Source organism: Sinocyclocheilus grahami, unplaced genomic scaffold (genome assembly GCF_001515645.1).
Source record: "Sinocyclocheilus grahami isolate Dianchi unplaced genomic scaffold, SAMN03320097.WGS_v1.1 scaffold2308.1, whole genome shotgun sequence".
Classification (NCBI taxonomy): Eukaryota; Metazoa; Chordata; class Actinopteri; order Cypriniformes; family Cyprinidae; genus Sinocyclocheilus; species Sinocyclocheilus grahami.
The window spans coordinates 34,500-46,749 of NW_015507487.1; positions in this window are offsets into that span (position 1 = coordinate 34,500).

A 12,250-nucleotide genomic window follows, 5' to 3' on the forward strand; every position below is an offset into this window, starting at 1 on the left:
AGAGAGAGAGAGAGAGAGAGAGAGAGAGAGAGAGAGATGCAGAGCAAGGGGACGCCAGGAACAGTATTAAGAACCATTGCCTTTTCCCGAGGGCGGGGTTTATCTGGGTTTGTTACCTCACGAACCTGGAAAGTAACTTGTAGTCCCTACCAGGCGTTTTTGTAGGCACTAAACTGCCAGAATTTTAAAAGACGATATCTCCATTTGCATTGAACTTTCAGCTTCGTAACTTTGCAGATATTGTTATGCTCAAACAGCAACATTACACACTAACTAACGTTAAAAAAGTGAAATCGCAATGAACCACCCCTTTAACCATGCCATGGAGGAACAAACGGGAGAAACCTCATGTTACGGCCGTCATGATCGCAAAGAAAACATACCGGATCAACACTTTTCATGCACCGCAATGTAAGATTGAATTAATTTATATTTAACCAGTTTAATATGGAGAGGCACTGAAAGGTAACGTTAGACCTTCTTTTAGGTGTTTTTGACCTACACTGTACATGACCTATGTTGTACATGACACTCTAAATAGCAAACTGTTATCATGTCATGTGCAGTGTACATGTTGTGTTTGTACCTAAACTTTTTTTCCGCCTGGAACGTACGTATTCCCATAATTTTGTAGCAAATACTCTATTCTAGCACATCCAGTTCTCAAAAGTCTTGTGGACAAATGTTCTGTGTGTTAGTTTCATATAGGCTAACTTAGTTCAGTCAGTGGCTTAAAACATTTTAGTTTTTCACTAAACACGTATAAATGTTGTTTTCTCAAAAACACAACATTCATGCTGCTCACATAATATTGTAGCCCAGTTTGTGCTGATTACAGTGTAATCAGACTTTATCCATTAATAAGTGTTTAAGATACTGGAAAAAACACAAATGGCAGGGCATGTCAAAACTTCTCCAGGGCCCCAAACCCCCCTCAGACCGCAGAGGGTTAAAGCTTTGTAAGCCTAATGTACCACAAACAGTCATTAAAGTTGAATGAAGAATAAACACCAACCTTCTTGTTCCCCCTGTTTTATTCTCCAGGGTTCTGGTTCCTCCTGTTTTATTCTGCAGGGTTCTGGTTCCTCGTGTTTTATTCTGCAGGGTTCTGGTTCCTCGTGTTTTATTCTGCAGGGTTCTGGTTCCTCGTGTTTTATTCTCCAGGTTTCTGGTTTCTCGTGTTTTATTCTCCAGGGTTCTGGTTCCTCGTGTTTTATTCTCCGGGGTTCTGGTTCCTCGTGTTTTATTCTCCATGGTTCTGGTTCCTCGTGTTTTATTCTCCAGGGTTCTGGTTCCTCGTGTTTTACTCTCCAGGTTTCTGGTTTCTCGTGTTTTATTCTCCAGGGTTCTGGTTCCTCGTGTTTTATTCTCCAGGGTTCTGGTTCACTGGTGTTCTCCTCACTCTCCTCTTTAACAAACATCATCTTCACAGCAGCAGATCTCAGTTCAGATGATACTCCTCCAGATTTTCCTGCTTGCTTCAAAACTTAGTCACGACTGTGAGGATGAGAATATTACAGATATTTACTGATATGATTCAAAAACTGTATTTTTCTATTTACAGAAACAACATTTCTAACAGTTTGTATTAAACTATGATCACGACAAAACAACAGAGCGCGGTGAAACTACTCTTCTTCTTCTGAGGTTTAGCAAACAAACGTATAAGTTTAGCGCCACCCGCTGGACTGGAGTGAGAAGCGGCGAGAGGAGGAAAATAAAACGGAGAAAATTACTTCGTGCGTCTATAAGGTGAGTTGATTTTTCTTTCTTTAAAAAAGCCGATCTGCACAAATAAACGAAAAGGAATTAAAATGAGCCTCACATGGTATTTGATCAGCATCAGCGAATTATTAGTCATATCTCATTGAAAATCACACAACCTTGCAGCATGTGGAAATTAAGATCAATAAAAACACGTGACAATGATAAGATGTAGCCTAATTAAAAATAATAGATAAATAATAAAAAATGTAAAAAACTAACCAGAAACCCCAAAACTGAGCCATACCCCAGCCTAATCCTGTCCAAATCATGTGTATAAATAAGTCACGAGAAAATTAAATTCTGAAAATTACTTTATTTAACAGTCATACACAAATAAAAGCATTTGAACACTTTCTAACATTGACATTAAACTTTGAGTGATTTACTCATAAAGTGTTATATTGTTAAATTAAAACTTATCTGACGGCCTCGTGAATCAAGAATAAACACCAACCTGTTTTTTCTTCAGTATCTTCAGTGTGTTTGATTCTGCAGTCTTTGCCGATTTCAGCTCTTCCTGGTGATTTGATGCTCGTCTTCACTTGTAAACTGATCACTTTCTAACATTGACATTAAACTTTGAGTGATTTACTCATAAAAAACAAACTTGTTAAATTAAAACTTATCTGACGGCCTCGTGAATCAAGAATAAACACCAACCTGTTTTTTCTTCAGTATCTTCAGTGTGTTTGATTCTGCAGTCTTTGCCGATTTCAGCTCTTCCTGGTGATTTGATGCTCGTCTTCACTTGTAAACTGATGGGAATATTCCAGCATTTATTGGTGAATTGCTGAATGTGTGATTGTTGTGGGAGGAGCTTCACTGAAAATGAATGTCTGTGTGGAAGAACCAGATTTGCCAAAAACGACACTAAAGATCACAATATCTAAATATAGTCTGATTTTCTAATAACTACATTCAGAGCAATAAAGTAATAAACATGTTATAGTTTTATATGTGCAGAAGCTGACAGTGATATGCACTAACAAAGCAGAATGTTAGTGTTTCCATATTATAATCTCTTCATATTTATTTAAACGGTCCTATGTGGCTCGTTTTATATGAAGTATTTAGCAGTATCTGTTCTTAATTTTAACCATGTAAAGTAACTACACATTTGATCTACCAAAGTAACTGTCAGAAAAAAAAACTTTATAAATAAAGATTGCAGCAGTAAAACTTGATATCGATTTTCATCCATTCCCCTCACAGATCACATTCATTAACAGCAACATTATCACGAACATACAAAAGGTCTTAATGAACTTAACTCAAAGTTCTCAATGAGTCCTAAGACCTTGAACTTAGAACAGCAGGCAAGCATGTGAGGAAGTTCAAAGTTTTAAGTCAGAAAACACAAACAGCGCTGTACTCGATAAAACAAGGCAGACACGACCTCATATACTGTTGCATAAACATACAGTGGAAAGTGTATGTTACAATTTAAGTGTTGTTTGAAATTTTCTTCTAGAATTAGAATTTTTATTAGACTCCTATGTGTAGGTTCAGGAATTTCACTTTAATGGCAATGAAGAAGTAATTTTTTGTGCCATTAAAGTGAAATAACTGAACACAGGAGCTTGATAAAAATACTCACTCACTCAAAGCACTCACTGACTGCAACAATACACAATGTTTTTTTTATGTAGTACACTTCACCAAATCCACACTACAAAAGAATAAAAGATTCATATAAAAGCCAGTAAACCTTAAGAATTATTTGTGACATTAGAATAAAATATATGGATATAATAATGTATACAAGTTTGAGTGTTGTACTGGCAAACTTCTTCTCACTTGATTCCCGATGGTTTTAGAGGACAATAACTCCTAGTTTGAATAAAATTAGAATTCATTTAGATATGATGTAACACTATTTGCTTGAAGTTGTTTTGTGTTTGATGAGACAATCACTAAACAGGCGTGACAGACAGTGATTAACCATATTCTTTTGTCTCTATACATAAAAATACATTTGCATAGATGGGCCAACATAATCACCTGATGTTGCAAATGTGGCAAATTTACATTAAGCACCCAGTTTGCGCTTGTATGTATTTTAAATTAATAGCTTACATTTACAAAATGAGCCTGCAATTGCAGAAATAAGCCTTTTTAATCAAAGTAAAGTAAATTTTTATGAAAACTGTCAATGAAATGAAAATGTTAAAAGAAATTAGAAAAAAAACAAGAGATTGTTGTTCAATTTAGTTACTTTTGTTATTATATCCATATATTTTAATCTAATGTCACAAATAATCATCTCAAGGTTTACTGGGTTTTACATGACTTAGATTTTTTAAGGTGGGTTTGGTGAAATTTACTAAAAACAAACATTTTCATGTGTCCTCCAAATTGACCCACAACCTGTCACGGTTATGTTCTGCTTTGATTGGTTTCTGTCTCCACATTCGCAGAAATAAGCCATTTTAATCAAAGTAAAGTAAATTTTTATGAAAACTGTCAATGAAATGAAAATGTTAAAAGAAATTAGAAAAAAAAACAAGAGATTGTTGTTCAATTTAGTTACTTTTGTTATTATATCCATATATTTTAATCTAATGTCACAAATAATCATCTCAAGGTTTACTGGGTTTTACATGACTTAGATTTTTTAAGGTGGGTTTGGTGAAATTTACTAAAAACAAACATTTTCATGTGTCCTCCAAATTGACCCACAACCTGTCACGGTTATGTTCTGTTTTGATTGGTTTCTGTCTCCACATTTCCCTGAGTTCCCGTGTCTATTAGTTTCCATGGTTTTTAGATTAATTAGCTCCAGACCTGTTTCAGTTCTCCCTAATTACGTTTCTGTACTTAAGTCCTGTGTTCTCCCCTGGTCCTTGGTCCATATTGATGTTGATTTGGATTTGTGTTGCTGAATGTTGGCTTTACTCCTGGATTCATGATTAAATATCCTGTTGACTCTGTTCCTTCGTCAGAGTCTGTTGAGTCCTTCCTTCTTATGCCGAGTTCACACTGCACGATTTTAGCTCGATTTTTCACACGCCGACAGGTTTTGCGAAATCGCCGACAAACGCCCAAAATCGGAGGCAAATCAGTGCTCGTTCACGCGAGTGACAATCACGCAGTGTGAATTATCAAAGACGCGATCTGAGGGAATCACCGACACGTCGCCGACGCCCGTGAAATATTTGGCATGCTAAATATCTGGAGCTGTCTGCGATTCACAATCACGCTGTGTGAAATGAGTTCTGACTGAAAAACACATCGGCCATGACCTACAGCCAATGAGAGACCAAGATACAGGGCAGCGGGAAGTTCAGTGAGGAATTACATGAAACATAGTTTGCGGACCAGTGTTGCCAAATCCGCGATTGCTGGTTGAAGCGACCCCAATAACGTGATATTTAGGCCCTGGAATGCGAATTGTACCATGAGAACCCCGCCAAAAAAATGTGTATTTTACCCCCAGAACGCGATTTTTACTGGGGGACCCCCTCAAAAGCAATTGGGCCATTTTCAGGCTAGTTTTGAGTAGTAATTGGGCGGATTTTGTAGCGAAAACCTGGCAACCCTGCACCAGACAGAGCTGTCGGCGATTCTTCCTATTGTAAAGTCATGCAGTGTGTAACCTCCTGTCGTCGTTCCATCGTGCAAAGTGAACACAGCAACAACTGAATGCTACCCCAGATAGTCGTTCAGTGTGAAACCAACATTGATGCGATGTCTTTGAAAATCGTGCAGTGTGAACTCAGCATTAGCCAGCTCACACGTTACACAACGTAATCGGTTTGTACATGAGAAATTCATTCATTCATTAGCTCCACACGAGACTGTTTTGAGCATTGTAGCTTCAGGAGCAGAGTTTGAGAGCCCTGCATAGATGACTGCACTTCAGCACACTTCACAGCCACTGCCTGCATCATCTGGGCAAAGATAAAACAACCTTACTGACTGCATAGCACAATTACATTTTAATTATTGAATTTACTGACTTTTCTATTGTTAACTGTTGTAGTAATTTATGTACTGTGTAATGCCATACTAAGTTATATAAATTGAAGTTATGCAATTATAATGGCATGTAATTATTGTGGATCACTGATTGTAATTATTTAACTTCATTGCATAGAATTTCACTTGTGAGTAATCATTGTTAAATTACATACAATCGGTGGTTAAAATATGTTCACTATTTAGAAGCAAAACTATATACAACACAATATAATTTGTTTCATGTAATAAGTGGAGGTTGTAGCTTTCATGGCGCCCTGGGTGAGAGCACCCAATAACAAATCTGACCAATTGCATGGTAAATACAGATGACAGCAAGGCCACTGAGGCGTTCTGGTGGCATGGTGGACTTCAGGTAGGATTTGATGAGCTTCAGCTTTGAGAGGCTCCTCTCTGCTTCAGCTACAGTCACTGGGAGAGTAAGACCAAGTCTGAGAGCAGTCCACAAATTTGGATATTGACAGGACTCCAAACTTCTTTCCCACTTTTTCCAATGTAGACAATCGTTCCTGAAGAGCTGAGGTCAACATCAACAGCATCAACAACAACACTGAAAAATGTCACCTCCAGCTTCTTCAGGGCATTACTTAAAGATTCATTCAATTATTTGTATGAAAAGTGCTGCTTTATGGACCTCAGCCCTTCCAAAGTCTCTCACATGAGGAGCTGCCAGAACAATGTGAGGCTTGGCACTGCACTATAAAGGACTCTCAGACTTGGATGGCAAAGAGCTTGCACGGGAACTAAAGGACTTGCCTGACTTGCCATCGAGGACCATGACCCTGCTTGAGCTGCTGATGTTTATTCATGAAAGGGAGCTCTCAGAAATATGAGAAGAATGACTGCGCCATCCACATGCATACTGGGAGACTGCATCAGTTTGCTCACATGTTGGCTCTGGCTCAAGATGTCACACCACACAACGAACAGATGCTGAAACGGTTTGATCCCAGCTCCTCTAAGAAGGATTGGGCCTCAATCCTTTTCACAGGGTGTTTGGTTTGATCCCTTACCTCAGTCAGTGCCTCTCTCACCGCTGCTGCCTGAAACCTCAGTGGCTCGTCACTCTCCCAACCTTGTTTCAGTCCACATCTTCAAGGTGATGTCCACATGACACAATTATGATCACACCTGACAGATCAGAGTGGCTGATATCTGGAGTGCAATCGAGAATGATGGGGAAAAAATGTTGTCAGCTTGATGTCATTCACCATAATTGAAATGTCCTTGTTGCTCATCAAATCAAAGAGTTAATTTTGTATTTGGTGGCCAAAGTAGCTGATGTGACCAGAGGCCCCTTTTTGGACAGTTAAGTTGCTCTTTTTCATCTTTGAGGAAATTTATATTTGGAGAATACAGTTTTTTTTCTGTGAGTCCCTTTAATGCCAGATTTCTCTTTGCTGCAGTCCTCGCTTACGGCCATACCACCCTGAGGTTTTTAAGAAATGGATGGAAGTAGGGGTAAATAAGGTGAGAGATGTTTTATATGAATTTAAAGAGAGGTTTTTTACCGGTACAGTGCATAGTGGACGCAATGGAAGAGGCAAAAGAAGATTACAGTAGACAAGAAATAACAAATAAGTATGCAACTATTGTAGCGAATCTGCTCATAAGAGAAATATGAATAATTAATCATAACTAGTTATAATTAATTATAAATATTTAGATCCGCTGTAGATATTTACTTGACCTCTCAGGGTCAACTGTCTGTCAATTCTAAGAACGTTAATTTCCTGGTTAAGGGAAATAACTTTCTTACTGTACAACTCTACACAGAGCTTGTAGCATAAATCTGCAAGATTAAGTGACTCCAGTTATGAGCAAACAATGCACAACGTCAAGTGTGATACAAGTAAGACTTTATTAACTACATAAACACTTAAACTAGTCTAACATACTACATAAACACTTAAACTGGTCCAACATACACATAAACACTTAAACTTGTCTAACATACACATACACACACACATACAGTTGGTATAGGAAAGGGTTAAAGCTTAACTCCGTAAAGAGGAGGGAGAATAAGAATATGAAGTTATGGAACCATTTGCATATTCAGCAGATCTGCCACCTGAAGGAAACATCAGATCTTAGTTCAAACACACCTTTGTAAAAAGGTACAAATGATGCCTAAGGTATCAATTAATAAGACTAAGTCTGATACTTGCACGTCTCGTCTGTCTGAAAGAAAGGCTTGATGCAGTCCAAAGGTTCAAGTTGATCTTTGCTGAAGTTGGTTGATGAAAAAGAACCAGTTTGAGTCAGAGAATCTTGGTGAATGGAAAAGCCAAGGCCGAAGCCTGGCACGAGCTTAGGATGTCCTGGAGCGTTGTAGCTCACATCTTATCAAAACCTAACAAAACCACCGACTCTGGGCGGGTCACATGGTGTGAGGCCTTTAAGGTCGGAGAAGATCCCCGCCTCTCAAGATGGGCTTGTCCAATGAGAAAGGCCGGTATCCCAAGTGGGAGTTTTGAGATACTGGGGAGTTTTTATGACCCTCTGTGTGAGGGCATGGTAATTTTCAAATGGAACTTGAATCGAAATTACTAAAGATTCTCAGGACACTAATATATTGCCTATGTACCAACATATAATATACACGCTCGTTTCGATCATCAGAAGGCAAATTCATAGATACTAAACATGGTAGGATTACATATAGGCAAGATGACAGGAATGGGTTCCATCATAAGCATGCATAGAATAGTCTAAAAATATCAAAGACAACATACACCATGACCTGAAGGATATGTGTGTTCATTCAAAGAAAGGTTTTCCTATGAATTAATTAGTAGAAAAGTACATTTCTACTGTGCATTGTGCCTCTTGCTATGGAACATGCAGTGATTTTCCCTGCTTCGCATTCCTCTAGGCAATAAACCCGGTGATATCAGCGTTGGTTGCCATGGAACCAGAGGCCTGTTCTGCCCTCCTGAGGTGTTACGCATTTCGGGGGAAGGGTCCATAGGTCCTCATATGGCTTGTTAACTGAGGGGTGTTACAGAGTATATGTTAAATATAGCTACCAAAATATATATTGTGTGTTTGATTGGTCCAGACGCTACACTATTAAAGATGCAATACCTAAAGAATGGATAAAAAGAATAGAAAACATGGAAGAAGAGACAAAAGAGAAAAACATTTATGTGAGACTGGAAGACAAACTGTATGATTTTAAGACCTGTACTGTGAAGATGTTTTATTGTGTGTGGAAACAAAGTTAGAATGTTTGGAATATTTTATAAAACACAAAGTGGTTTTTACTGAGACTATTTTAAATAAAATAGGAATGGAACAAAATGTGATGTGCAAAGTGTTCCAGGAAAAGGAAGAGGGGGTTTTACATATGTTTTTATATTGTAAAATATTGGAGGATTTTTTGAGGAAATGTAAATGTTTAATTAAAGATTTGACTGGAGAGTGGGATGAAAATGTAATGGAGTGGAACAGAGTGGTGATGTTTGGATGGGAAAAGAAGTGTCAAAACAAAAGGTTTATAAATCTGTGTATAATGTTAATGAAAAGTGCAATATGGGAGAGAAGAATTGTGGCTAAGAAAGAAAATAATTGTGTTAGATGTGTGGACTGTATTTAAAAGAAAAACTGAAAAATATGTAGAAAACCTATATGTGTATTTTAAAGATGAAAATATGCTGAAAGCTTTTTATGATGTTTTCACTTCAAAAGTGTGTTTTGCTTTAAAAGATCTAAATGTGAAAGTCGCCGGGGACTGAATAAGATTTTCTAAAGAAGTGTATGCAAACTTTCAACAGACAGAATATTATGTATGAAAGATTGTTCATGAAAGTCTATATTTTATTGTATTTTATTGTTTGAATAAAAAAATAAAAAAATAATTTAAAAAAGGCGCGCCCGATCTCGTCTGATCACGGAAGCTAAGCAAAGTCGGGCAGGGTCGGGCCTGATTAGTACTTGGATGGGAGATCGACTGGGAATACGGTCTGTAAGTGGTTTTTAAGAAACCTGTTGTAAACGAATACTGGCTACGGATTTTCAATGATTTAAAAGAAGAGAATATATGGGGGAACATAAATGGGAAAATTGTACAGACGAAACTGGAGAATTTGGAGTATTTTATCAGGAACAAAGCAGTGTTCACTACGGAAGTTCTAAGCGGCCATGCATTATTATTTTTTTCGCTTCTTGTTTTCTCGTTATAACGACTTATTTTCTCGTTATATCGACATAACGAGAGTTGTTTTCTTGTTATAACGACTTAATTTTCTCGTTATATCGACATAACGAGAGTTGTTTTCTTGTTATAACGACTTAATTTTCTCGTTATATCGACATAACGAGAGTTGTTTTCTTGTTATAACGACTTAATTTTCTCGTTATATCGACATAACGAGAGCAGATGTGATTTTAAACAAAATTGGGATGGAGAAGAGTGCCACATGTAAAGTATGCCAGGATGCAGACGAAGGGTTTTTACACTTGTTTTTATATTGTAATGAGCTGAAAGATTTTAATGAGAGATGTAAAAGCATGATTTTAATTGTGAGAGGAGAGGGAAAAGGGAAAAGGTGTTAATGTTACGCATTAATGAGAAATGTAAAAATAAAAAGCTCATTAATTTACTTGTGATGTTGATGAAAAGTGCAGTATGAGAAAGAAGGGTGGTGGTAAAAAAGGAAAATGTTTTACTTGATGTGTGGAATGTGTTTAAGAGAAAAGTTGAGAAATATGTTGAATGCCTGTTTTATTTTTTTAAGTGGGAGGAAATTATGGATGTCTTTTATTATGTTTTTACTCAGGTCTTAAAGGTTTTAAATGACTTGGGGATTGAATTGTCATTTTTAAAAGATTAAACCATTTAAAGACTCCTTTTTAAAATGTTTGTAAATAAGATGTCTGTAAACTCTTAATTTTAGGAGTTTTATGTCAAAGAAATCATCTTATGTATTTTAATATTTTAAATAATTTATATGTATGTTTGAATTGATACATTTCTTCAATAAAAAATAAAAATAAAAAAAAGTCTGCGCCCGATCTTGTCTGATCTCGGAAGCTAAGCAGGGTCGGGCCTGGATAGTACTTGGATGGGAGACTGCCTGGGAATACCAGGTGCTGTAAGCTTTAACGTTTTCTTCACTACGAAACTGGAAACAGCGGAAGGGCCGCAGTATTTTAGGGTGATGCACAGCCATCAGGTTAAAACATGTAGGCTGTGCATGAGCCCGGGACACCTGCTAAAAGACTGCGAGCCTGGGACACCTGCTAAAAGACTGTCCAGATTTTAAGTGCTACAAGTGTGAGGAGAGGGGACACTTTGCAAGAGATTGTAAGGCTGTCAGGTGCCCGGGGTGTCAAGAAGTTTTAAATAAATGTGAATGCTGGATGGAGGGAGAGGAAGGAGGTATGGAACATCAGTTGGACGGACAGGTGCATGATGGAAACAGCGAGGATGAAAGAGAAACTGATGAAGGACAAGATGAAGAAGGATTGCAACAAAAAGAAACAGGAACGAGCAACCGAGAGGAAGGAGGAGAAAAAGTGAATGATAAGGATAAGGAACGGACAACAGAACAGAACACCCAATGGACAGAAATTGAAATATCGGACAGTTTTAAAAATCTTCTGGATAACGTGGAGAGAGATGGACAAGGAATGGATGATCAAAACAAAGAAATGGACAGTGAAGAAGAAACAAGGATGGACTACATGGAAAAAGACTGAGGGGTGAGAGGACAAATAAGAAGGAGAACATTAAAGGTAAAACCAAATGTGGAAAATGAAAAGTCTAAACAGATATGAAGTGTTAAGAGGGCTGGAGGGAGAAGATGGAGAATAATGGTTTTTAGGAATTTCTCTTTCTTTTTTTTAATGGTTTTAAGTTGTGTTACTTTTAATGCAAGGGGACTGATGGATATGGGAAAATTTGAAAGAGTGAAAGAAAAATGCAAAGGCGAAGATGTTATTGCTTTGCCAGAAACAAATTGGAAAGACAGTGTGATGATGGACTATAAAAAGAAATGGGAAGGGGATATTTTGTATAACAATGGGGATGGAAGGCTTGGAAAAGGAGTGGCGTTTTTAATGAGAAAAGATGTTTTTAATGCAAGTAAAGTAGTGTATAAAGATAAGATGGGGAAATGTATGGTGGTGGAATTAAATTATGAAGGACGCAAACTGATTTTAGTGAATGTACATGCGCCAACAGAGGAGAAAGAAAAGAAAGAATTTTTTAATGTTTTAAGAAATATCATAAACAAGTATAAGGAAATAATAATGATAGGGGATTTTAATACTGTTTTTAGTACACATGATGGCAGAAGGAATGGTTTTTAAAACTGACACGGGGAGAAAAGAATTAAAAGCATTAATGGGAGAAAATAATATCATCGATGTGCAGAGAGAAAGAAATTAAAAGAAAAAAGAATTTTCAAGGAGGCAGATAGTGGGGCAGTTTGTGTGCGAAACAAGAATTGACTTTATTTAATGTACGAGAAATGTGGAGAATTTTATAGAAAAGATT